This window comes from Pinus tabuliformis, chromosome 8, assembly GCF_031772625.1.
Source record: "Pinus tabuliformis cultivar Carrire ecotype Pingquan chromosome 8, CPIR1, whole genome shotgun sequence".
Taxonomy (NCBI): domain Eukaryota; kingdom Viridiplantae; phylum Streptophyta; class Pinopsida; order Pinales; family Pinaceae; genus Pinus; species Pinus tabuliformis.
In genome coordinates, this window is record NC_142294.1 from 1,751,414,733 (window position 1) to 1,751,442,064 (window position 27,332).

Below are 27,332 nucleotides of genomic sequence, written 5' to 3' on the forward strand. Positions count from 1 at the left end.
AGCTGTAATTTCACAGCAAATCAGCTTGCAGGCTATTTCATATAAGTTCCTAAAGATTCAGATGAATGGTCTTTAACAAAAGGAGGATTCAGGCTGCAACAAGATTGGGAAAAACAAGGCGATCTGACCTGCTGTTCTTGACTTTTCATCTGGAAAAGTCATCCCCAAGTGGAGCCACTGTTAGTCTCCTATACCAATAGGGTTTCATTTTTCATGATTGACAGTGGAAGTGCCAAAAATGTTCATCTTTGATGACACAAAGGTTCTATTTTTGTGAAGGAGACAAACAATTAAAAAATGTAAAGAGGGTATGCCTTAAAAGAATAATCAAAAGGCAAGAAAATGAATTGGTCAGAAAAAAATAATTGAAATGAACCCCAAAGAAAGACCAGGAAAGTGGCCAACCAAAATGCCACTGCTATCTTGATGGATGGCCCAATAGTTCAAGCTGGGCCATGCCATGTTTTAAATTGCCTGTTCTAGACTAGAGAAAGAAAAATCTGTCCAAACAGTTTAAGCTTGGCAGATTAGTAGTTAGGTAGAGAACAAAGGCGCCCAACTGCTTAATCTGGGCCCTTGGAAGTGATAAGGGTAGTTTTAGATAGCAAATTATTTGAAAAGAAAAAGAAAAGATCAATTGAGGGTTTGCAAGTCTAAGTGCACCCTCCCTGAAGTAACAAAAAATGCTAGGTACTAAGATGGGTAGGTAGACAGGGGTTGCCGAAGCCTGATTTCCTTCATGAGTTAGCTTGACAAAGAAAATTTATATCAGCAAGAACATAACCGTTTAGTCAGCATTTTGATAACAAAATATGGAAGCATGTCTAATTTCCCCTATTTCCCCCAGAAAATCCCTTTCTAACATCCCTCCAATGGACCTTGGGACATACCCAACAAGTCCTAGCATCACTTTACCTTTTGTGAAATATTAAGCCAAGGTGTTGGTTTCTATCACACAAGAAAGCCACATTTCTTGTGTAAAATCATTTCTTACTCTCATCTGCTTCTAAATCTAAGTTTACTCCTTAAAACTTAGCTCGTTGTTCCTCTTTCACATCTCCAATTCATATTGACTTCTAACCCTACTATTTAACTCCCTAAGTGTTCGCCTCCCCCTACTATTATCATATTTTATACAAAAACCCAAAAATATGTACATACCCCCCCCCGGGCATTATAGCCATATATTTTAAAGTTCGAGAAGCATGACAAAATCTAAGGCTTTCATGTATATAGTTTTCCATGCTATGTTCGGGAATTAAATTAACATCTGGTTAATTTAAATAACCCTCACCCGCTATACCCTTCATAATATTAATTCTCTCTTTTCCGCATCACTTGTATAAAGTTCCCATAAACCCACATTTACCATTTATCCAAGGTTTTGTGTCTCCACGCTGTATCAAAAGAAATAATTTTATAATGGTTGGGTCCCGCCGCTATCGCGCTGGCGGCTTGTCCTCCCGTCCGTCGTCGGATCTGGGCCCTCCCATCCGACGGTCATCAGGCATTTCGGAGCCATTCTGCTATCCGTCCGTTAGCGCCCGAAATCTGTCAGTGGGTGACGTAGTGCCAGGGACGCGTGCCCGTTTTTTATTGGATCGGGCGGCCTCTGACAGTTACCGGGCCCGTACCACAAGCGGTCCGATAATACCGCTTACCACCGTTTGCTTCCCACCCCTACGTCATCGCCCACATCAGCAAACACGCCAACTGCCATTTCACCCTCTATCCGACATGGCCGCCACGCCATGCCTCCACGTCATCCCAGTCATAGATCACCACGTCATCCCTGCCATACCCAGGCCCGACCAGTGACGTCATTTACAAAAAGGTGCCAAATCCCTTTTTTCCATATATTCGCCCAAAATCATCGCTTTTCCACATTTCTATTGGACAACTGCTGTGCACCCTTGCATGTTGTTTTACGACGTTTGTCTGCCAACTGCAAAATTCGTGCCCTAAGCTGCTGGCGCTGTAATTTCATCAACCTCCAACATCGTCGGCCTCACAGTCCCCAGGTATTTACCAATTTCCTCTGTGTACCCTGGTCTTCCGAGTTCTCTGCAGTATATAAAAAAAGAGACAAACAGAAAAAAGCATAATAACTACTCAAATTCCTGAATGCTAAGACCCTCCATCTGCTAGTTTAGCCCCAAGTTCATCTGAAGGAGGTCCCATTGTTCAAATTTCGCCCACTTCCCACAACTTCCTGCGCGTTTGCGACTTAAAACCATTAGCAGACAAAGTCCACTGAAAAGGCAGCACTCACTCCCAGCATTGGCTACTTTCACCCTCTCAACAAGCTGTTGCTCCCTGTTAGCCCAATTCACCTTCATTCTCATCTTTGCAAGTCATCCCATCGACCATAATTTACTGTTCACTGCCAGTTTTGCTAAACCAAAGCACAAATTCAACTCCAAGTGAGAACTAAGCAATGGAGACCCCTGTGGCATTGAATATTGCACCCCTGAATGCCCCACATAAGAACCTGGAATGGTTGGCCCTTGCTGACCGGGATTATCAAATCAAAGAAACAGTTGAAATAAGCAACAAATATCATATAGAAACTGTTTGTGAGCTGAAGAAGAAACACATAAGTGGTGCTGATGACATAGGTATCTGGGAGTCCAACTTGCCCATTTATTACCTTCCACAAGTCAATGTGTTCCCAGACTTCATCCATCAGTGTTGTGAACACTATGAACCCACTCAAAGAGCAGTTTTGGGTCCATCTGGGACTGTTTTATTTCACATCACTCCTCAATCCATAAATGAGATGCTAAGCTTTGAGCCAACTAAACCTCTGGTGCCCCTTTCTATGAATTTTCTGCTCAAACAAGGTGCCAAGCTGCCCAGCTCAGAGGTCACAAGGATTGGCCAGTTGTTCATGCGGCCAGAATATCAGCCCCGGCAACCTCCTCCTTATCTACATGTCTGGTTCAATGAAACAGGGAGACTGCTAGTGGATATGATATCCTGCATTTTAGGATTCAATACCAGTGAGTTTGTGGATGAAACAATCTTGGTAATGCTATCCATGTTCACTCCAGGACAGCCCCCTGCTGTCCAGTATGATTATGCCACATTCATTGCTGACAAAATTCATGAGCAATTCATGAATTTGGAGAGAGAGAGGGTATTCAAATACACATCCTATATATATCATTTGATATTATACTATGAGCCTGACAGTTTCCCTATTTTCTTAAAAAAGCTGGATGCTAAAGGAAACAGGAGGTCAGTGGTATTCTGGACACCTGTCTGTCACCATATCTCTTTCTCTCCATACAACTATTGTGAGTTCATTGATCTGTTCATCCATCTAGCCTTGTCTCTACTGCAGAGTTCTCCTCCTCCTAGACTCACCGATGAAATGCAGAAGATCCTCCAGCTTTCAAAGAATTATAGCATTGGAGATTGGTACTTCTACCAAGATCACACAGTAATTAGAGGATATGGCTGTGAGCTAGCCCCTACAGACTGCCAAAGTACGTTCCCATGAGACTTTTTGCATTAGAATACTTCCGGCAATTTGGAAATGCAGACATGATCCATTTTCATAGCAGAAATAAGAAAGCACAGCTGAAAATTAAACACCAACTGGTTCCATTCATCTTTAATAAGAGGGAAGAAGCTTGGGGAGAAGCAGACAAGATCCTAAAAATCCTCCAGAAGAAAACAAACTTCTATTGGGCACCATATGACCCTAATCATTTCATAAGCCTCAGAAGAATCAAGTATAGGCTTGCTACCTATGATCACTTTAGCATTCCACAAATTGAAAAATATGCTAACCAACTAGAGTGGAAAGAAGGCACATTAGTGGAGGATTATTCTGAAGAAGAATTAGCAGAAAGAGCAATTAAAAAATTAGAAAAAGCAGTTGACTTGGAATATTTTGGACAGGTTTGGTCTCCAGCCCCTCGGCATCTTGGAGAAAGTGCCTCATCCTCCACTGTTCCCCAGCAATCTGCCAAAGCAACTGGTCAAGCAGCAAACATAGCTAAAGGCAAAGAAGTACAACAAGAGGAGTCACTTCCCAATTTGGAGCAGCAAGTAGAGCAGCAAGAAGAAATGGCTAAAATGCCTGCCTCCACAGAGCAGCAAACCCAAGAGCAGATCCCTCCAAGGCAGGAGGTGACAGTTGAAACTACAGTTTTACAGACACCTGCAAATGAAGAAAGAATGAGGAAAAGAGATAGGCAAGAGGAGACTCCTCCTACCACTTCGACAGATCAGCAAGGTGAGAAAAGGCAAAGACTTAACCCTTTCTCTGAGGAGGAAATGCCTGAAAGACCAACTGATACTATGCTCCCTCCTAGCATCGAAACATCGGCCAACTCCTTACAACAAGAGCAAGAACTACAACAAGGAACAGAAGTAAGTTCTTCAAGGCAGCGGACCAAAGCAGATTCTAGCATCAAGAAGCAGTTTACAAACATAAAAGCAAGAAATGAGCCGGTTAGATACCAGCTCTATAACCAGCTGCTCAGAATGGCACCAACCAATCAAGAAAGGCTCATGTCAGCCTATGATATCCAAGAAGGAAAAATGACTCTTAGTCATTTTAGGCCTACTATGCAACAACCTCAATCAGCTGCAGACTACATCAGAACTAACTTGGAGGTATTTGCCAAAGACATCCACCCCATGGACCAGATCGAGCTACACAAGCAAACAGGGGAGATGCTCTATTCTACATTGGCTGATAAAACTCTATTAGCACACCGCTTGCAAAATTCTCTACATAACACTACTGCCCAGTTAGAATTAGAGAAGGCTTCATCTCAAGCCAAGGACAACAGAATCAAGTCCTTGGAGGAAATTATTATAGAGCTAGGACATGACCCAAATGATCCTAAAGGTGTGCAGGCATTGATGAAGAAAAAAGATGAGGATATAGCAGTTTTGAGAAAGCAGATCAAAATACCACCTACCCATCACCCTCAGACTGAAGGGGTTGCAGAACAAAAGAAAGATCAAGATGTGGTTGCTCTACTCTTGACCTTGCATAAGAGATTGGTGGAAACAGAGGGTGCCTTGGAGGTGGCATTAAAGGCAAAACAAGGAGAATTACCAACTCAACCAGCACAGACATCTACAGCCATTGAAGATGTGCCTCTTGTAACTACTTTAGCAGGTCCTCCCACTGGAAAAACATCAGAGGCAGGCCCTTCAGGCTCAGCACCAGCAACAACATCAGAACAGGTACCCAGCCTTGAGATGCAAAATATGATGAAAGAACTAGAGGCTCTTGAAGCACAGATGGCAGAACTAAAGGTGGCTAAAGAGAAATTGGCTACGCTTGAAGAAAAATATGACAAATCAAAGTAGAATATAGCTGAAAGAACAAGAGAGGTAAGGGCTCTTGAAAAAAGGATAAAGGAGTTAGAAAAAGAGCTTACTCTGGACAAAACTATAAGTGAAATCAAGAAGATTCTATGGGCCAACATTGGTCAATCCATTACAGACCAATGGCAGTCCATTGAAACTATCCATGAGAAAATAGATCTTCTAAACAGGGCAAAAGCAGAAGGTCAAAGAGCCCGGGCATCCTTGGGAAGTATGCCTGAAATAGCCAACAGAATGATTCAAGTGCTTAACAACCGCACCGGCCTTCAACTAGCAGGAATGGGTATCAGAGACAGGACTGATACCATATTACTAATAAAGAGGGTGCTTACCTTGAGGAACTATGTGCAAACATTGGACAGAAGATGTCAAGAAATGCAGACAGAGGTAAATGAATTCATTGCAAAAATCACTGCATTGCATAACAGAGGTCTTCCCAGCTTGGTAACTAGTGCGGGAAGGTTGTTATCACATGAAAATTATGCCAAGAGGGTCAACAATTATGCAACAAATCAAATAACAGCATCTGCAAGCAGTCCAAAGGAAGCAGGGCCCCCATCTGGGCAGACTCTCTATGAGAAGTTGGAGAATTTGTTTTTTATTGAGCATGAGATCAAGCACCTTTTTGAAGCACCTCCAAATTACTACAAATATACTGAAGCTGATGAGACTCTGATTAAAATACAGAGACACCAATTGCCTACTGAAGATTGGTGGAGAGGCATGATAGAAACATTGCTCTAAGAAATCAAATTTGGAAGAGCAACTGAATGACAAAGATGATGACTAGGCACCAATGGATGATTACAAGTGATGCGACCACAACAGCAGCATCGTGGCAAAGCAGCAAGAAAGCAAAGACTTCCGAAATGAATGCAAATCAGTCGGCCGACCCAGTTGGTTCCAAAGTCAAGGATCTCTGACAAAGATAAACAGCTGTTTATTAATCCTTTAATAGCAATAACTTTTTGTATCTACTATTCGTAGAAAGTTGGTAAGAAAGTTATGAGTTAATGACTCATCTTTCAGATATTTTGTGAAACACTTTTGTATATATATCCCCACGCATAACTTATTTGGGGTTGTTGATTTTTCTTCTGAAGAGCTACACTGTAATTACAGACTTTGAATACAAGAAGCTGATGAAGTTCCTGAAATTCTGCGTTGTTTGATGTGTTGTGATGAGATTGCTTGCTGCTGCAGGATTCCTGCGTTATTTCATGATACAATAAGTTTTCTAAACCGTGTCTTTATATTCTCTTCGCTTACAAAACCCGCATATGCTGTATGTTTAATGGTCTTAGCATCAGAGAAAAGGAATAGTTCAGGATTTGTTTATTAAACACCCTAAGCTCAATCTCTGCTGTTAATTATGTTTTCTTCAGAATTAGTTATGAATGTGAAATTCTTAATTGCTCACATTTACACTAAATCTTTCATAGTAAATACTGTTCAGGAATTCTGAGTTGCTCCTGAGCAATATTTCATTTCTCCATCTCACCAGCATAGTGAAAGAACCTTAATTGCCTCTCACTGACTGATTGCAATCCATACTTCCCAAATTTGAAGGTTGTTTCATGAATGCCCATCTGGCTCTGCAGTATCATCATTCTCACCAAACACCTCAAGCAACACATCATCACCGACTCCAATGCCCAATGGACTAAAACCCTCTGAACATTGCATTGCAGCTGTTAGAAGATATCATTCAACCAAACTTTAAACAAAATTCAGTGCATCATAACTAGCCTAAAATTCCCAAAACAAAGCTAAATCAGAAAGAGAGAGCCCTCTCTGATTGCAGGTGGGCTAGAACCTGTAATCCAAAGATTGGTTAGTGGTTACCTCGGTCGTATTCCCTTAGGAGTCAAAGGGAACAACCTGAGTGATAACACACCCAATAAGTCAAATCAATTTATTGCTTGCTTGACGTTAGGAAAGCAAGGACCGATAGGGGCTTGCTTGACACTAGGAAAGCAAGGAAATTTAGTTGCTCGACCACCGGGAGAGGACCGGAGGGACGGAGTCACTCACTATTCTGATGGTGAGGGGCTCGATCACCCCCCCCCACCCAATAAGTAAATTGAAATTTTAGTTGCTCGACCACCGAGAGAGGACCGAAGGGACGGAGTCACTCACTATTTCGATGGTGAGGGTCTCGACCACCGCCCCCCCACCCAATAAGTAAATTGAAACTTTAGTTGCTCTTTAGTTACTTATTTGAGAGGGGCCACCAAATAAGTAAATTGAACCGGCAGGGTGCGTAAGCACGCTCGACTGTTAAGGCCGCCATCGCCCCTACTCCTTTATAGGGGTCACTCACTCATTCCGATGCCCACCACCCAATAAGCATCAAGGAAAGCACACTCGACTTTCAAGGAGAGGGGCTCGACCATAAGCCCCCCCACCCAATAAGTAAAATGAAACTTTAGTTGCTCGACCACCGGGCCACCATCACCGGCAGGGTGCGTAAGCACACTCGACTGTCAAGGCCGCCATCAACAGAGTCACTCACTCATTCCGATGCCCACCACCCAATAAGCATCAAGGAAAGCACACTCGACTATCAAGGAGAGGGACTCGACTGATAAGGAGAGGATGCGGAGCACGCTCGACCAACGGGACGCCATCATGCCCCCGGCAGGGTGAGGGTGAGCCTGTCGAACTCTCGACCTATGGGAGAGGAACGAACTCTCGACTAAAGGCCGCCATCGCTCGACCAACGGGCCGCCATCGGAATAGAGACGAAAAATAGACGTGATCGGATGTGTCTTTGCATGGCCAACAGGAGCGTAGAAAAGTAGGTAGAGAGAGGCGAGTTGAGGGAAGAGAATGTGGAGGGAATAAACATGATAGCTCCTTCTCCCAGTAATGAATGATGATAGCTCCTTCTCACTTATATTTATATCTGAAGATGTAGGTGGAGGCACAGTTCAATGCCCTTACGTTAGTTCATGATATGAATGTGCTTACCGGGTATAAAGACTAATGAATAGAGACCTTGGTCATTGGTAAAGTATATAAATAAGTTGGTTTTCCTCTCCTTATCAGTCGAGCCCCTCCGGTCCTTGCACTCGGAAGCGCAAGACCCTCCGGTCCTTCCTTAATAATGAATAGAGACCTGTACTTGCGCTATGTGCTTACCGGGTATAACTACGCTGGCTATGGCTGGCTGATGAGATATGCCTTCCTAAATAGAGGCTAAAATAGACTATATAATAGATACGCTAAAGTCTATGCATGATTGATCTCCTTATGCCATTGTTTCATGAGGCAGTGTTCATTTGTTTCATGAGGCATGCTTGGAGAGATCTTCCCGAAGATAGATTTCTTTTCCGCATATGTGGCTAGCAGAGTTTATAAGTAAAGAGAGAGTATTAGGAAGCTGGCCCTGTCTTCCTCTGTTCTTCCTCTCATATATCTTATCCGCATATTGATTGACCACATATTTCAGGTGGGGCGGTCCCATGGACTAAAGACATCTACAGAGAGGGGTGGTACAACGAACAACTGCCATCTACAGAGAGGGGTGGTACAACGGAACACGGATGGCGGCTTTGGGGCTGGTAGAACCCATGATGCTAGAACGTGATGCGAGAACGTGTGTGTGGCTAGAACCGTAAGGCTTGGCGGAACTAAACCGTTTGTTTTACACAATATAGACATAATATGTCTTTATATAAATAAATAAATATTTGCATTAAATTAGAAAGCAATCATCATTTAAATACCACATATCATCTCCATATTAAAAATTGAATAAATTATATATATAAATTAATTTCAATTTTTTTATATTTTATATAAAAATTGATATAAAATTATGTTATTTTAATATATACATCCAAATATTTTCTTATGCATCACACTAAATTTTTTTTGGTGATTAATTTTTTTTTTTTTTTTAAATAACCCATCTTAATTAAATATATAATAAATTACACCATTCTAATATCAATATTTATATATATATCTATATCGCAGTCAGATAAATTTTAATCTTATAAATATTATAAACCTAAATATTTGAGTTCATCAACTACTTAATCCCTAAAGCTCGATAGATATTGTAAAACCACGAGACATTTTGGAGATATCGTAAAACACCATTCGACGAGACATTTTGGCAACCTACATTAGTGAACTTCTAAATTATTAACATACGAGAAGGCATAGATATTGTGTTATTAGGTGGTGGTAATTATTAATACATAAATAATGCGTGGAAATGATTCTTTAACATATGTTTAGTTTTTATAATATATATTTTATTCTTGTGAATAGTTAATTATGTATTAATAGTGTTAATTAGGTCTTAAGGGAGATAAAATTTGATTTGGAAAATTAAAGGTGCAATATGTCAATCATAACGTTAATATTTTTTATTAGAAGTGTGAAAAAGGATAATAAAATTAGTTTAATAATAAAATTTGATAAATTACGTGTAAAAATAAATTATCACAATTATTTCAACTAGTAGTAAAACACAATTAATAATTGTGTTATTTTTGAGATAAGTAAAACAACTTTCGAGTTGTGGTATAATGACTAGCTGTGATAGTTAGGTCCTCATGTGATGGTTGGTTAATCTATGGGTTACTATATAAGTCTATAGATGCATTTCTAGGCTAGAGATTTCTACGCTGAGTATTCCATGTGGTTGAGACAATTGACATTTTACTTAATTCATTTACATCTCTATATAGTAATAAAGATAGTAGTCATTATAATAAAGATAATAGATATAGTTTTTTCTCAAAAAGCAATAGAAATTTTGGTACGAAATTCTAACATGATTTTTGATAAAACTCAACAGAAATATTTGTCAATTTATGTTACAAAATCAAACTTCAAGATTTTGTATGCCCTAAAGGTTTTTGATGGTGTTGAATCCATTTCCACTATAAAAACATGATTTAAACATTCTTACTACTATATTTTTACGGAAAAAAATACTTATAAAAACATTATTCAAACACTCTTATTATCATACTTTTCTAGAAAAAAAAATGCCCATATTCTAATGACTTTTAATCGTCAAAACGAAATTAACGAAGGGGTAGAAAAACATCTTAACGTATTAAGCAGTGAACCAACATAGTTTTGTAACAACATAAGTGTATTGACATCATGTATTGATTCTTCAAAATTTCATTGCTACTTTGGTCTAGGTAAATTATCAAGCCGACTACTTTTGTGATCCATATTGTAAATGAGCATGTCCTTCGGATTAATCACATCATTAGGATTTGGTTTCCGTTTCAAACCAATGAATGTGGTTCATCATCCTCACGACAAAGGTGAAAAATCCATTAATCAAAATGAATATATAGTAAGGATGCATCAGAGTGCAGAGTATTTAAATATAAAAATTATTTAAATAAATTAAAATATAAAATTATAAACTCATTCAAATATAAATTAAAATATGTAAAATTATTAAATTAAAATTAAAATATAAAATTATAAAGGCAATAAATCACAAGGGATAAATCGTAACGGGTAACTCTGGTGATGCATCTTTGTTATTTATTCTTTCTGAGTGATGGATTTTTTCACCTTTTTCCTGAGGATGGGTCTAGAGTATTTAAATATAAAAATTAATTAAATTAAAATTAAAATATAAAATATAAAATTATAGAGACAATAAATTATAAGGGGTAATTCCTAACGACTAACTCTGGAATGATGCATCATTGCTATTTATTCTTTTTGACTGATGGATTTTTTCACCTTTGTCTTTAGGATGAACCACATTTGTTGGTTCAAAACGTCTCCTAATGATATGATTAATCTGAAAAACATACTCATTAACTACAATAATGTCAAATTAATAATTGGATGATTTTTTTGAGTTTACTAAAATAATTTTTATATATAATCACAAATTGTTTATTTTAAAAAACTCAAATTACACATTAGGGAGAGATTATACATATATATATGTATATATATGAATGAATGAATGCGAGATGATATATGGGGAGGATGTTGAGTGACTTTTAATATATATATGTGTGGGGTGGGTAAATGTAAGATATTTAATGTTTTTTTAAATGGATAATTTTCTTTTTCCTTCATAGATTGATGAATAATATCACAATACTATTTTTTTCTTATTATAATAATCAAATTTTTCGTATTATAAATTTTTATATAATATTATTAACATTGTTCAAAGACAAATAATTATAGTGTTGCATTCAATTTATGAGATGTAGATCATTTGGTTTGAGCAAGGATTAGTCCTCACTCAGGTTCAAACCTCATGGAATTGAGGATGGAAACCAATTTTAAGGGAATTGAATTATTCCAAGGGGCATCTAGAACTTCATAGTCTTGGTGATAGGATTCCACTAAAAAAGAAAAGAAAAAAGAAAAAAAAACATATATGAAGAAACACTTTGCAATATAGTATAAGATTGCTTATAAACAAATTAGGAAAACTTTCTCAAGTTTACCTATAAGGGTTGTGCGATACTATGACTATAGTATTGTTGAAAAAATGGTTGTTAATAATATAGTTGGTTAAGCATGCTTGCATGGAATGAGAAAAAACTGGAAAAATTTCAAGGATGAAAATTTATCTTAAATTTTAGAAACCTTGGTGAATCTTACTAGTTCCTAATGTACAAACTATAAAATATTTAGAGATATCTCGACAAAAATATTCAAATTTATAAACATTTTATATATAGTGTCTATAAAATTTTGGTTTTTTTTAAGGTAAAATAATTGTATACAATAAAATTTAAACGATTTTCTTTTAGGAAAAATAGAAATCGAGGAATTTTCTTTGGAAAAGCATGGAAAATTAGTGGCCCACCTAGTAATATTAGCCTCTAAAATTTGTTGAGAAATGGCAACAAGAAATTCCAGTTTAATTTGTCCTTGAATTAAACTGAGAATTAAAATCGAATTCTATTCTCATATCAACTTGTAAATAGTTAATTAAGTTTAATTAACTTAATTAGCTTAGGAATTTGAAGTTGGAAGTCTTTCTGTAATCATGTATATGTTCTCCCTAAGTTTTAGGGGTCCAGGATGAGTTTAATTGTGATTTGTAATTAGATCACTCATTTTACTAAGTTAAGTTAAGTTAAATTAGTTCCAAACTTTTGAGGAACTAATAGAAAGTTAACAGTCAGTTGGTGCACTAGTGTATCCACAAGTGTCACTCTAGTTAACCGAAGATTCCCTCATCAGAAACTCATGCATGTCGATTCTGAGAAAGACATAGTTGAGACTAGAGTGTAGGGACAATGTACTATCAGTTGTAGTATTTACTTGAGTGTAAATATCATGCATGCATCAGAGATGGATCCTATGTTTGGATTGCGCAGTTTTGGAAGCATGAATTCCATTTAAATACATGCTATTCATCCTAGAAATTACGTAAGAGGTTAGGGGCTTGGAGTGCTGCAAAATTGGCTAAGTGCTGACCAAGAGTTGGCTTGTGAGCTGAGAGAGTTGAGTATACCTATGTGGAATTTTTCTAGTGAGAACAAGCTTTGTATCTTCAATCATAATTCTGATATATGCAATACAAATAGTGGGGTTTTGAGTAGTGACTTTCCCCATATACATCTTGTGTTATGTGTCATTTATTTATCTTCTAATTGTTCATATTGTTTTCATTGATCTATTGGCTTCCGCTGGTTGAAAGTAGAAGTAGATTCTTGTCTTGTGCTTTAGTACATTGCATGAGCTTGTGAATCTAAATGATTTTCTACATGGTATTGGAGATGAGAATAACATACTAGAGGAGATTTAGAAGTATTGAGGTCTGGGTTATAAGTGAAATTCGAATCTGCAATACATACTTCAAGTTCAGCAGATGACATTCTACGGTTTGCGGCTCGAGTATGACTTGCAAGGTAGCTCGAATTTTATAGCCTCGAGGGATAGAATGGAGGATGTGCTAGAGGATAATGGCTTCAAGAAATTTGTTGATCAAGAAATTCCTAAGCCAACAACATGGGATGGACAAAATTTCCCTAAATGGAAAAAGTGTGTGGTGAAGGCGAGGCATATAATCCTTGAGGGAGTTCGAGACCACATTGTCTCAAGTCTCCATGGAAAGGAAACTTCGTATGCTATGTGGAAAACATTGACGGACTTGTATCAGAACAACAATGACGAAAGAAAATTTCCACTAAGGACAAACTTCGAAAAATCAAAATGGAGAAAAGCAAGACGATTCCAAAATACTTGACCAAGTTTGCTCAGTATCATGATAAACTTGGAAGTGTTAGAATAATGGTTGCAGAGGATGATATGGTGAGTCTTGCTCTTCTAGGACTCCCAAAGAGTTGGCACAGTGATCAGGGGAAGCTACTGGATTAGGAATGACTGTGGTTGGATTTGATGCAGGAGGAGATTAGAAGGAACATTAGGAATGGCTCTTGATCAAAGACTGATGATGAAGATAATTGTGGCTTAGCGATTAAGGCGAAGAAGAGGGAGGGAAAGATTCCCATTCCAAATCGGATTCTTATCATGGAGGTAAGAATAAAGACATAATGAAAGTGAAATGCTTTCATTTTCATGCGCTGGGCCATTTTGCTACAAATTGTCCACTCAAGAAGTCCAAGAAGAAGTCCTCAAGAGGAGTGGTGAGTGAGGCTTTGGCCTGTCAATTCGAATTGGAATTTTCCCTCATTTCATGCATGGTGTCATCAATGATGGGAAGTGTATGTTACTTAGACAGTGGAGCTTCATTCCACATGAATGGATAGAAAGAGTTATTCAGTGACCTGGAGGAGAAATATCTCTAGGTGCATATCGAGATGGGTGAAGACAGGAAGTATAGTGTTACTAGATTAGGCACGATTACTTTTCAGAGGGAGCATGGGGCTCCACTCACCTTGAAGAATGTTATGTAAGTGCTCAGGCTGAAGAAGAAATTGGTATTCATTGCCATGCTTGAGGATAGAAGCTATGATGTGATCTTCTCAAAAGGAAAGGCTTTTCTTTGAGACATATCCACGGGTCAAGTAAATAAGATAGGGATTCAGGTGACGAATCTCTATAAGCTGGAGATAGAGGAGAGTGCTGCTTTGAGAACAAAACAAGAAAGGGTGCAGAGCCAAGACATTGGCGAGTTGTGGCACAAGCAATTGGGCCACTTACATCATGGGGCTTTGAAGATACTGCAACACATCTCTACCGGTCTTCCCAAAGGCACACTTGAGCAAGTTGATACATGCAAGGGGTGTACTTTAGGAAAATACACCAAGTCTTCCTTTCACGACAGAGACAGTCAAGCAGAGGTTATTCTAGAGTGAGTCCATTCAGATGTGTGTGGATCATTCTCGACAACGTCCACAGTCAAACAAATGTATGATGTTATATTTGTTGATGAATTTTCTTGAAAATGATGGATATTTTTCATGCAGAAAAAAGGATCAAACTTTCACAAAGTTTTGTGAGTTTAAAGAATTGGTGGAGAAAGAGTCGGGAAAGAAGGTTAAAGCTCTATGGAGTGATAATGGTGGTGAGTATGTCTCAAACAAGTTTAATAACTTTTGTGTAGTGGAAGGGATTAAACGAGAGTTTTTGACACCCCATAACCCTCGGCAGAATGGGGTGGCCGAGCGGAAGAACAAAAGCATAGTTGGGGCAGCAAGGGAAATGTTACATGATCAGGGCCTATCATGACACTTGTGGGTTGAAGAATACAACACATCGGTTTATGTTCAGAACTATAGCCCATATTAGATACTTGATATAAAGACACGAGATGAGGCTTATTCTGATAATAGGCCAGATGTTGGTCACTTAAGGATTTTTGGGTCATTGGTATACTTCCCTGTGACCAAATATGCACGGAAGAAGCTTGAGCCAACAACAGAGTTGGGGATATTTGTGGGGTACATTGATACACCTCACAACTATCTGGTGTACTTGCTGACCAATAGTATGATAGTGGTTCCAGGGATGTCAGATTCGATGAGGAGAAGGCCATTCGAGTTTCCCTCGGGAGGGAGCTTGAGATACGTGCGAATGAGGAGATTTTAGCTCCTAAGGTTGAGGAGCCTTAAATTGATGTGGAGGAGCCACATGTAAAGGATTTGGGAGTAGAGATATCCACTCATGCAGAGTCTTTTAGAGAGGGAAGAAAGTGCACCAGAGAGGCTGACAGATTGTTGGATGATGAACAGGAGTATGTAGGAGCACCCACTTCTTAGTGTAGGCAGAGGAGAACATCTAAGTGGTACACTGGATACATGGCTCTTATGGGTGAATGTGTCGTGACATATCCATATTCCTTTAAGGAAGCAGTGCAGTAGCCGGTTTTGGTAGATGCCATGGTGGAGGAGTATGACTCCATAGTTCGTAACAATATTTAGGATGTGGTCCCGAGACTAGAGAAAAAGTTAGTGGTGAGCTCCCATTGGCTTTACAAGGTAAAGAAAGCTGCGGATGGTAGTGTGGAGAAGCATAAGGATAGATTTGTGGCCCATGTTTTTTTACAAGTAGAGGGGATTTACTATGATGATACCTTTGATCCTATTGCAAGGTACTCATTAATTAGATCTATATTGGCACTATCAACACAGATGGGTTGGAAGATACATCAGATTGATGTAAAAAAAACCTTCCTTAATGACATGATTGAGGAAGAGGTGTACATAGAGCATCCTGAAAGTTTTGAGACCTTTGACCGTGAGTGGCATGTGTGCTGGATCAAGAGAGCATTGTATGGGCTTAAGCAAGCACCTCGTGCTTAGTACAACAAGATACATAGCTATTTCATCGAATTGGGCTTCACGAAGAGTGAAGCGGATGTGAACCTATACCACATAGTGGTGTAAGGTAAACTATTGATCATTGTACTTTATGTTGATGATCTCATACTGATAGGTGATGATCAACTGATCAAATATTGCAACGAGGACCTTGCAAGAGACCTTGAGATGAAGGACATGGGGCTCTTGCGTTACTTTCTTGGCATGGAGGTATGGTAGGGAGATGGGGAGTTGTTTGTGTCTCAAGGCAAGTATGCCAATGGGATACTCAGGAGATTCCTCATGGACAACAACAAACCGATGGAGACTCCTCTAGCAGGTAACTTGAGGAAGGAGGATGCTACTTCAAGGGAAGTAGTGGAAGCTACTATTTACAGGCAGCTTGTAGGTTCACTCATGTACTTGGTGAACATACAATTGAATATGTGCTATGCAGTTAACTAGCTTAGTCAAGTGATGGTTAGGCCCACCAAGCTGTATTGGAAGGCAGCAAAGCATGTTTTAAGATACCTGAGGTGGACTTCTCAGTATGGATTATGGTATAAATAGACAGAGGGTGTGAAGATCCAAGGCTTCACTGATGTATATTGGGTAGGCAATCCATCCGACAGGAAGAGCACATCAGGAGGGATCTTCAGTATTGGGTCAGCGATAGTTTCTTGGTACAACCAGAAATATAGATTAGTTATACTCAGTTTGACAGAGGTAGAGTACATGGTTGCGAGTCAGGTAACATGTGAGGCCATCTAGATGAGGAAGATCCTGGTTGGTTTGTTGGGTCAGCAGATGGATCCAACTGTGATTTACTGCGATAATCAAAGTTGTATCAAACTCTTTGAAACTCCAGTTTTTCATGATCGGCCCAAGCATATTGATATTCAATATCATCATCTCACAGATTTTGTATTGAGGCGAATTATGTTGTTAGAGTACATTCCCACGGAGGAGCAAGATGCTGACATTTTGACAAAGGCATTGTCAAGATGTAAATTCGAGTTTCATAGAGACAGTATCGGGGTAGCTGATAATCCCTTTCTTGTTGAGAGGGAGTGTTGAGAAATGGCAAAAAAAAACTCCAGTTTATTTTTTTCTTGAATTAACTTGAGAATTAAAATCGAATTCTATTCTCATAGCAACTTGTAAATAGTTAATTAGGTTTAATTAACTTCATTAGCTTAGGAATTTCGAGTTGGAAGTCTTTCTGTAGTCATGTATATGTTCTCCCTAAGTTTTAGGGGTCCATGATGATTTTAATTGTGATTTGTAATTAGATCACTCAGTTTACTGAGTTAAGCTCAGTTAAATTAGTTCCAAACTGTTTGAGGAACTAATAGAGAGTTAACAGTCAGTTTGTGCATTAGTTCATCCACAAGTGTCACTTTAGTTAACTGAAGATTCCCTCATCAAAAACTCATGCTTGTCGATTCTGAGAAAGACCCAGTTGAGACTAGAGTGCAGGGACAATGTACTATCAGTTGTAGCATTTACTAGAGTGTAAATATCATGCATGCATTAGAGATTGATCCTATGTTTGGATTGTGCAATTTTAGAAGCATGAATTCCCTTTAAATACAAGCTATTCATCCTTGGAATTACGCAAGGTATCTTAGCTGAGAATAGTATACTAGAGGAGATTTCGAAGTTTTGAGTTTTGGGTTAGAAGTGAAATTCAAATTTGTAATACATACTTCAGGATCGACAGATGGAGTTCTACAGTTTCGGCTCGAGTATGCCTTGGAAGGCAACTCAAATTTTATAGCTTGGAGGGACAGAATGGAGGATGTGCTAGAGGATAATGGCTTGAAGGAATTTGTTGATCAGGAAATTCCTAAGCCAACAACATCAGATGAACAAAATTTTCCATAATGGAAGAAGTGTGTGGCGAAGGCAAAGCGGATAATCCTTGAGGGAGTTCGAGACCACATTGTCTCGAGTCTCCATAACAAGGAAACTCCATATGCTATGTGGAAAAAATTAACGGAATTGTATCCGAACAAAAGTGACGAAAGGAAATTGGCACTGAAGGAAAAAATTTGAAAAATCAAAATGGAGAAAGGTGAGACGATTCCAAAATAATTGACCAAGTTCACTCAGTGTCATGATGAACTTGGAAGCGTTGGAATCACGGTTGTCGAGGATGATATGGTGAGTATTTCTCTTCTAGGACTCCCAAAGAGTTGGCATAGTTATCATGACTCTATTAATGGTGGGGAGAATCTATCGGATTGGGAACGGTTGTGGTCAGATTTGATGCAGGAGGAGATCAGAAGGAACACCAGGAATGGCTCTTCATCAAAGACTGATGATGAAGAGAACTGTGCCTTAGAGATTAAGGTGAAGAAGTGGAAGGGAAAGCTTCCCATTCCAAATTAGATTCTTATCATGGAGGTAAGAAGAAAGACACGATGAAACTGAAATGCTTTCATTGTCACAAGCTGGGCCATTTTGCTACAAATTGTCCACTCAAGAAGTCCTCAGGAGGAGTGGCGGGTGAGGCTTTGGCCTCTCAATTTGAATTGGAATTTTCCCTCATTGCATGCATGCTGTCATCAATGATGGGAAGTGTATGGTACTTTGACAGTGGATCTTCATTCCACATGAATGGCGACAAAGGGTTATTCAGTGACCTAGAGGAGAAATATCTCCAGGTGCATATCGAGATGGGTGACAACGGGAAGTATAGTGTTACTGGATTGGGCACGATTACTTTTAAGAGGGAGAATGAGGCTCCAACCACCTTGAAGAATGTTATTTAAGTGACCAAGATGAATAAGAACTTGGTATCCGTTGCCATGCTTGAGGATAGAGGATATGATGTGATCTTCTCAAAAGGAGAGGCGTTGCTTCAACACATAGCCACGGGTCAAGTAAATAAGATATGGATTCAAGTGAAGAATCTCTATAAGCTGGAGGAAGAGGAGTGTGCTGCTTTGAGCACAAAAGCAGAAGGGGTGCAAAGCTGAGAGGTTGGTGAGTTGTGGCACAGGCGATTGGGCCACTTGCATCATGGGGCTTTGAAGATACTGCAATAGATTTATACTGGTCTTCCCAAAGGTATGCTTGAGCAAGTTGTTACGTGCAAGGGGTGTACTTTGGGAAAATACACCAAGCCTTCCTTTTACGATAAAGATAGTAGAGTAGAGGTTATTCTGGAGCAAGTCCATTTAGATGTGTGTGGACCGTTCTCGACAGCATCCATGACCAAACACAGGTATTATGTTATATTTGTTGATGACTTTTCTCGAAAATGTTGTATATTTTTCATGCAGAAAAAGGATCAAACTTTCACAAAGTTTTGTGAGTTTAAATAATTGGTGGAGAAAGATTTGAGCAAGAAGGTTAAAGCTCTACAGCGTGATAATGGTGGTGAGTATGTCTCAATTGAGTTTATGAACTTCTGTGTAGTGGAAGGGATTAAATGAGAGTTGACGACACCCCATACCCCTTAGTAGAGTGGGTTGGCTGAGAGGAAGAACATAAGCATAGTAGGGGAAATGAGGGCGATGCTGCATGATCAAGGCTTACCACTACACTTTTGGGTTGAGGCATGCATGACAACAGTTATGTTCAAAACCGTAGCCCACATTGGATACTTGAGATGAAGACACCAGAGGAGGCTTATTTCGGTAAGAGGCAAGATATTGGTCACTTCAAGATTTTTGGGTCATCGGTATATTTCCATGTGACTAAAGATGCATGGAAGAAGATTGATCTGACAAAAAAGTTGGGGATATTTGTGGGGTACACTGACACACTACACAACTATCGGGTGTACTTATCGACCAACATGATGATAATGGTTTACAAGGATGCCAGATTCGATGAGGAGAATTCCATGTGAATTTCCCTTGGGAGGGAGCTTGAGCTACATGCGGATGAGGCGATTTTAGCTCCTAAGGTTGAGGAGCCTCAGCTTGATGTGGGGAAGCCACATGTAGAGGTTCCGGGAATGGAGACATCCACTCAGGTAGAGTCTTGCAGAGAGGGAAGAAAGCACAACAGAGAGGCTGACACATTGTTGGATGATGCACGAGAGAATGTGGGAGCACCCACTCCTTAACGCGGACAGAGGAGGTCACCTAAGAGGTACACTAGATACATGGCTCTTATGGGTGAATGTGTTGTGACAGATCCATGTTCCTTTAAGGAAGCAGTGCAGTAGCCGGTTTGGGTTGATGCCATGGTGGAGGAGTATGACTCCATAGTTTGTAACCATTTTTGGGATGTAGTCCCGAGACCGGAGGAAAAGTCAGTGGTGAGCTCCCATTGGATTTACAAGGTAAAGAAAGCTGCAGATGGTAGTGTGGAGAAGCATAAGGCTAGATTTGTGGCCCGTGGCTTTTCATAGGTAGAGGGGATTGACTGTGATGAGATCTTTTCTCCTATTGCAAGGTACTCATTAATCGGATCTATATTCACACTATTAGCAGAGATGAGTTGGAAGATACATCAGATGGATGTAAAAACAAACTTCCTTAATGACATGATTGAGGAAGAGGTGTACATAGAGAAGCCTGAAGGTTTTGAGAACCTTTGACCATGATTCGCATGTGTTCCGGCTCAAGAGAGCATTGTATGGGCTGAAGCAAGCACCCCATGCTTGGTACACCAGGATACATAGCTACTTCACCGGATTGGGCTTCATGAAGAGTGAAGCGGATGTGAACTTGTACCACATAGTGGTGGAAGGTAAAATGTTGATCGTTGTACTTTATGTTGATGATCTCATACTGACAGGTGATGATCAACTGATCAAATATTGCAAGGAGGACCTTACAAGAGAGATTGAGATGAAGGACATGGGGCTCATGCATTAGTTTCTTGGCATGGAGGTATGGCATGGAGATGGGGAGTCATTTGTGTCTCAGGGAAAGTATGTCAACGAGATACTTAGGAGATTCTGCATGGAGAGAAGCAAAGCCATGGAGACACCTTTAGAAGGTAACTGGAGGAAGGATGATGATACTTCAGGGGAAGTAGTGGAAGCTACTGATGGGCCTCTAAATTAGACATGAATTAAGGCCCATGCCTCTAAATTAAGCATAAATTAAGGCTCATCTAACCATCCTTCAACATATTAAGCCTCTCTTTTTGCATTAGATAATGTATTTTTAACTTTAATATATTCATTAGGAAAGTTTATGAATAATTTCATATTTGTGCTTAATATTATTTATTTTTGTGGAATATGATGAGAATATTGTGCAGATTATGAAGATTTGGAGGAGGAGATAATTTAGGGACTTTCACCCTACTACAGTAGGATCACTATTAAATAATAAATCAACAAGATATTATGGAATTATGGCACAGATTGTGGAACTCTAATGATTGAGAAAATCTAGGAATATGTTCCCTTTCATTTAATGCAGATTCCTAGTATTGGGAACTAGATCCACTAATCAAGGAATTTTGGTGGGGAAAGCTTCCTCCTTTCATAGTGAATGATTCCTAATCATTTTGTATAAGTACCAAGTCGAATTTTCCTCTAGGTGGATTTCATTAGTGTTCTTATGGATAGAACTCGTATTTTTGTAGCTCCATTGTATTTTCTTGCAGGGATGTAATTGTATTGATGAAAATAATGAAGATTGGTGTCAAGTTCAGCTTCTAAATCTTGTTATCCTCCGTAGGAATCTTATTTTCCTTGGGATTGGCCATCCCAGGAGCCTCAGAGCCCTTTTGTATTGTTTATTTTTATTCTTTTCACTTCTTATTCACATGCATCTCTTGTTTTTATTTCTTTCTATTTATGCTTTTAGTATTAATGATTTCTTGTTGTAGGATTGGGTTAAATGGTTTATGTAAGTTATTTTGCAGGATCAAAAGAATCATTTCATCCTTGGAAAATATTTGAAAGGTCATAGTAATCATTGAGCTACTTGGATTAGCTTTGTTATTTCCAAATCTAGATTTCTGGAACTCCTTTGTGGCAAAGAATAGTGAATTTCTGCTATTTTTTAGAGCTCGCTAACGAGCTTCAATCGAGTTGGTCCCACTTGCATTAGATCACAAAAAGTTCATAACAAAAATTACCCCACCGCATTTTCACTTGATTAGGTTAGGCATTTTATATATTTACTCGCTCACTAGTTCTCGAATTTCTAGATTTTCGACTAGTAATTTTGTGCTATTTTTTTAGCGTGGGTTAACAGAGGTCTTTTTGAGTGATTCCACTTGAAATGGAGACCTAAGACATCCTAGTCAATAAAAAAATTTGTCCCATCCAATTTGGATTTGATTTTCTTGGTCATTCCGTCAATTATACTTTCATATAGTAAATCCATAACATCCTATAGTAAATCAAGGGATCCTATAGGAGAACTAGGAGTTCCTATAGGAGAACCAGTACATCATGTAGGAAATCATGTAGCGGCTTGTTTTGAGCCTGAATTGAGAAAAATCATCATTAAAGCTAGGATTAGGCCCCTACTTGACCTCCAAACCATCAAAATCATTGTATCCCTTTTGCTCCACACCTGTCTCCCCTGCCAAAAATCAAGGAAAGATAAGCATTTGCATTTATAAAGAAAAAAGATTTAAAAAACAAGTTCTTTTATATTTACACATGCACACAACAGTTAGCACTCTCTAGATCAGATTTCATGCTCAGTTAGTTTAAATCAACACATGTGATAAATAGGGTTAAGTTAGGTTTCTTTTACATTTAGTTCATGATCTTTATGCATTTAAAATAGGTTTCTTTCCTTGTACTTTCTTTCTTGCAATAGGTAAATGTTCCATTTCGAACATTTCTTTTTTTGTAATTAGTTTAGGATTTGGCTTCAATACTTGCACTCCATTACATCATGACAACAAAGGAAGGACACATTTTATGCTGCACATATAGTGTCGATACCTCTTAAGTTTGTATGAAACCTAGGTTGATAATTAAAATCGGTAGCCTTGGGAGTTGTAGCATTCTTGTTGCAATATCGAGGATCATCAGCTACTATTTATAGGCAGTTTGTGGGTTCACTCATGTACTTTGTGAAAACATGACCAAATATGTGATATGCAGTTAACTAACTTAGTCAAGCGATGGTTAGGCCTGCCAAGCTGTATTGGAAGGAAAAAAAGCATGTGTTGAGATACCCCAAAGGCACTTCTCAATATGGATTATGGTATAAATAGAAAGAGGGAGTGAAGCTTCAAGGCTTCACCAATGCATATTTGGCAAGGAGTCCATTCAATAGGAAGAGACATCAGGAGGGATCTTCAGTATTGGGTCAGTGATAGTTTCTTGGTACAACAAGAAATAGAGATCAGTTGCACTTAGTTCGACAGAGGCAGAGTACATGGCTGCGAGTCAGGGAGTATGTGAGGCCATCTAGATGAGGAAGATCCTGGTTGGTTTGTTGGGTCATCAGATGTATCCAACTGTGATTTACTGTGATAATCAAAGTTGTATCAAACTCTTTGAAAATCCAGTTTTTCATGATCGGTCCAAGCATATTGATATCCGTTATCATCATCTCATAGATTGTGTATTAAGGTGGATTATGTTGTTAGACTACATTCCCATGGAGGAGAAAGATGCAAACATTTGACAAAGGCATTGTCAAGATGTAAATTTGAGTTTCATAGAGACATGGTTGAGGTAGCTGATAATCCCCTTCTTGTTGAGAGGGGGTGTTGAGAAATGACAATAAGAAATTTTAGTTTAATTTTTCCTTGAATTAAATTGAGAATTAAAATCGAATTCTATTCTAATAGCAACTTGTAAATAGTTAACTAAGTGTAATTAACTTAATTAGCTTAGGAATTTCGAGTTGGAAGTCTTTCTATAGTCATGTATATGTTCTTCCTAAGTTTTAGGGGTCTAGGATGATTCTAATTGTGGGTTGTAGTTAGATCACTCAGTTTACTGAGTTAAGTTCAGTTAAATTAGTTCCAAACTATTTGAGGAACTAATAGAGAGTTAACGGTCAGTTGGGGCATGAGTGCATCCACAAGTGTCACTCTAGTTAACTGAAGATTCCCTCATCAGAAACTCGTGCATGTCGATTCTGAGAAAGACCCAGTTGAGACTAGAGTGCAGGAACAATGTACTATCAGTTGTATTATTTACTGGAGTGTAAATATCATGCATGCACTAGAGATTGATCCTATGTTTGGATTGAACACTTTTGGAAGCATGAATTCCCTTTAAATACAGGCTATGCATCCTAGGAATTATGCAAGAGATTAGGGGCTTGGAGAGTTGCAAAATTGGCTAAGTGTTGGCCAAGAGGTAACTTGTGAGCTGAGAGAGTTGAATATACTTGTGCGGAATTGTTCTAGTGAGAACAAGCTTTGTGTCTTCACTCATATTTCTGATATATGCAATATAGATAGCAGGGTTTTGAGCGATGGTTTTCCCGAGATACATCTTGTGTTATTTGCCATTGATTTATCTTCTTCTTGTTCATATTGTTTTCATCGATCTATTGGCTTCTGCTGGTTGAAAGTAGAAGTAGATTCTTGTCCTGTTCTTTAGTACATTGCATGAACTTGTGAATCTACAAGATTTTCTACAAATTTTTCCATGAGAAAAAGGGTTATGTGGTATATGGATATAGTAATAATAGAGTTGGTAGAAAAAGGTTGTGTGGTACTATGACTATAGTAACAATAGAGTTGGTTAAGCATGATTGCTTGTAATGTAAATTTTTCTTTTTTCTTTGGTGACAATGCTTAATAAGGCAATGCAATGTAAATTTAGAACATATTATCTTTATCTCGATTTCAGATTTCAAATATTATAGAAATCTGAGGGGTTGTTTGGTACTATGACTATATTAATAATAGAGTTGGTTAAGCATGATTACTTGTAATGTAAAGTTTTCTTTTTTCTTTGGTGACAATGCTTAATAAGACAATGCGATGTAAATTTAGAACATATTATCTTTATGTCGATTACAGATTTCAAATATTATATAAATCTAAGGAATAAGAGTGAAGTCAATTGTTTGACTTAGTTCCCTCCTATTCTTCATGTTTATGGAATATTCTAAAATCTATAATTCGTTAAGTTCAACAATTTTGAACTTACGTACCCACAACATTAAGTTATTGTTCCACAATGCAACATTTGTAATTCTGTACAATAAAATATTGTTTTATTGTAATGGTTAAGAGCAAGTGTTTCCTCCACTTATATGCCCACAATATTAAGTTATTGTTCCACAATGCAACATTTGTAATTATGTACAATAAAATATTGTTTTATTGTAATGGTTGAGAGCATGTGTTTCCTCCTAAGAGGTCACAAGTTCAAAACCAAAGGAGGTAGAGTATGTATGGCTTCATAGACTTAGCAGTGAAATAGTTCCATGAAGGTCCCACAAACAAGGGAGTCTCTTACACCAATTTGGTGTAACTAGATAATAATAATAATAATAATTAAAATATTTTTAAATACACATTAATATTACTTAATCTTGCACATTAAAATATTTTATCTATGACCACATTATTATTTTTGATCATTAATGATATTTTTGAATGTTACTTATTATATTTATATTAAAAAATAAATTAGTTACACATCTCCCTTTTATTAAAAGTAGTTCAATTTTTACTTTCAATTACTTCTTATATTTAGATATTGAAACATTTTATTCTTAATAGTAACTTCTATTTATAAAAAGTAAATACATGTTACATCAATATATGCATATGCACTCATTTGACTTATATTCTTATGTTATTCTAATATCATATAGTTAATAAAAACAACATTTGACTTGTATTCTTAATTTATCTAATATCATATAATTAATAAAAACAACAAAATCAATGCTAATTTTTTTCAGTAAAAACCTCCAACAGAACTGAAGCTCAACTATCACTATGAACCATCCATATTGATGAGCCCCGAATTGGGTAACTCATTGGGCTCATTTTGCCTAATTGTCCTTGTTCAATCCTCCATTTTTCATAGATTATGCATGTTTTTTAGTATGTTTATGTTATTTGAACGAATAAGGGTGGTCACTCTACCAAGGAGGCTAATACGTGGTTATTTCAGGTTTTTTGGACAAATTTTGGAGCAAAACCAAGCAATTATGGGCCAGGTGACAGCCAAGCTTGAGGTGAGGATTCGTAGGGAGGTTGTCTCTTGCATTAAATGGCCCTTCCTCGAAATCTCCACCCTCAACTCCGAGCTCAACAGGCCACCAAAACGAATCCTAAAGGCAGCCGAGCAGCTTTGGGAAGAGTGACTGTTTACTAGCAGTTGGAACAGCCGAGTCCCTTGAATTTAGGGGGGCTGCTAGGCCCCTCGTAGTGTATAAATAGGAAGGCCTCAGCCTTCGTAGTTTACTTTTGGAACTGTTGGTATTTGCACTATAGTGCTGTCATTTTCTCAGCTCATTTTCTTGTAGCTACTGCTGTATAACTTTCTTGTGATGATTATTTTTGAGTAATGAGAAGCAGCTTTACTTGGCATCAGATCTGAGTTCTTTATAGGAGCTGGCATCTCTTGGGGTTGGGCCCAACCCGAGTGCCAAGGCCTCCTTTATGTATTGTTATTTTTTCTTTATGTATTTGCAAAATCATTTCTGTTAAGTAGATTAAATCTTGCTGATTAACTAGGTCACTGTTGATGATTAGAAAGACTTTTGATGTTCAGATTGAGTTGATAGGTTATTGACAGGAAAAAGCTCTAGAAAAGGCCATCAAGCACCTCTGATTTCACCTCTCCCTCAGTGGGATCAGGAGCTGGGATCAAGGTGACCTTGCTGCCCACAAAAACACTGACTTTGCTTTGCCATGCAATCATTAGTGTTTGATTTTCATTTGCAGAAGTTGGTTACATGTTCAGATTCTTGATTGCTTAGTTGCATAGTTAGTATACATGGTTCCCTTGCGATTAAAACTTCTGTTCATTCTCTTTACTGTTAGCTAGATCAAATTAGGTCAACGTAACTAGGTCTCTGATTTTACAAGTCTTCGTTGGTTCAGTTGGAAAAACAACTTGCAGAGCACCTGTACCACTTCTCTATCTGCCCATACTCCATCAAACCCATCTGCTCCATCCCCTAACTCGGATTCTTGCCTCACGTTTGCCATTTGCTCACATAACCCTAATTTTTGTGCAACATTGCTTCAGTCCTCCTTGAACAAATCCAGCCATCTACATCTTTCCTCAACTCCATCCACCAAGTCCTGGACCACCTCAAACCCTTATCCTACCTCCATACTCACTCCTGCACCTCTCTCTCTCCATCCATCCTCCAAAAT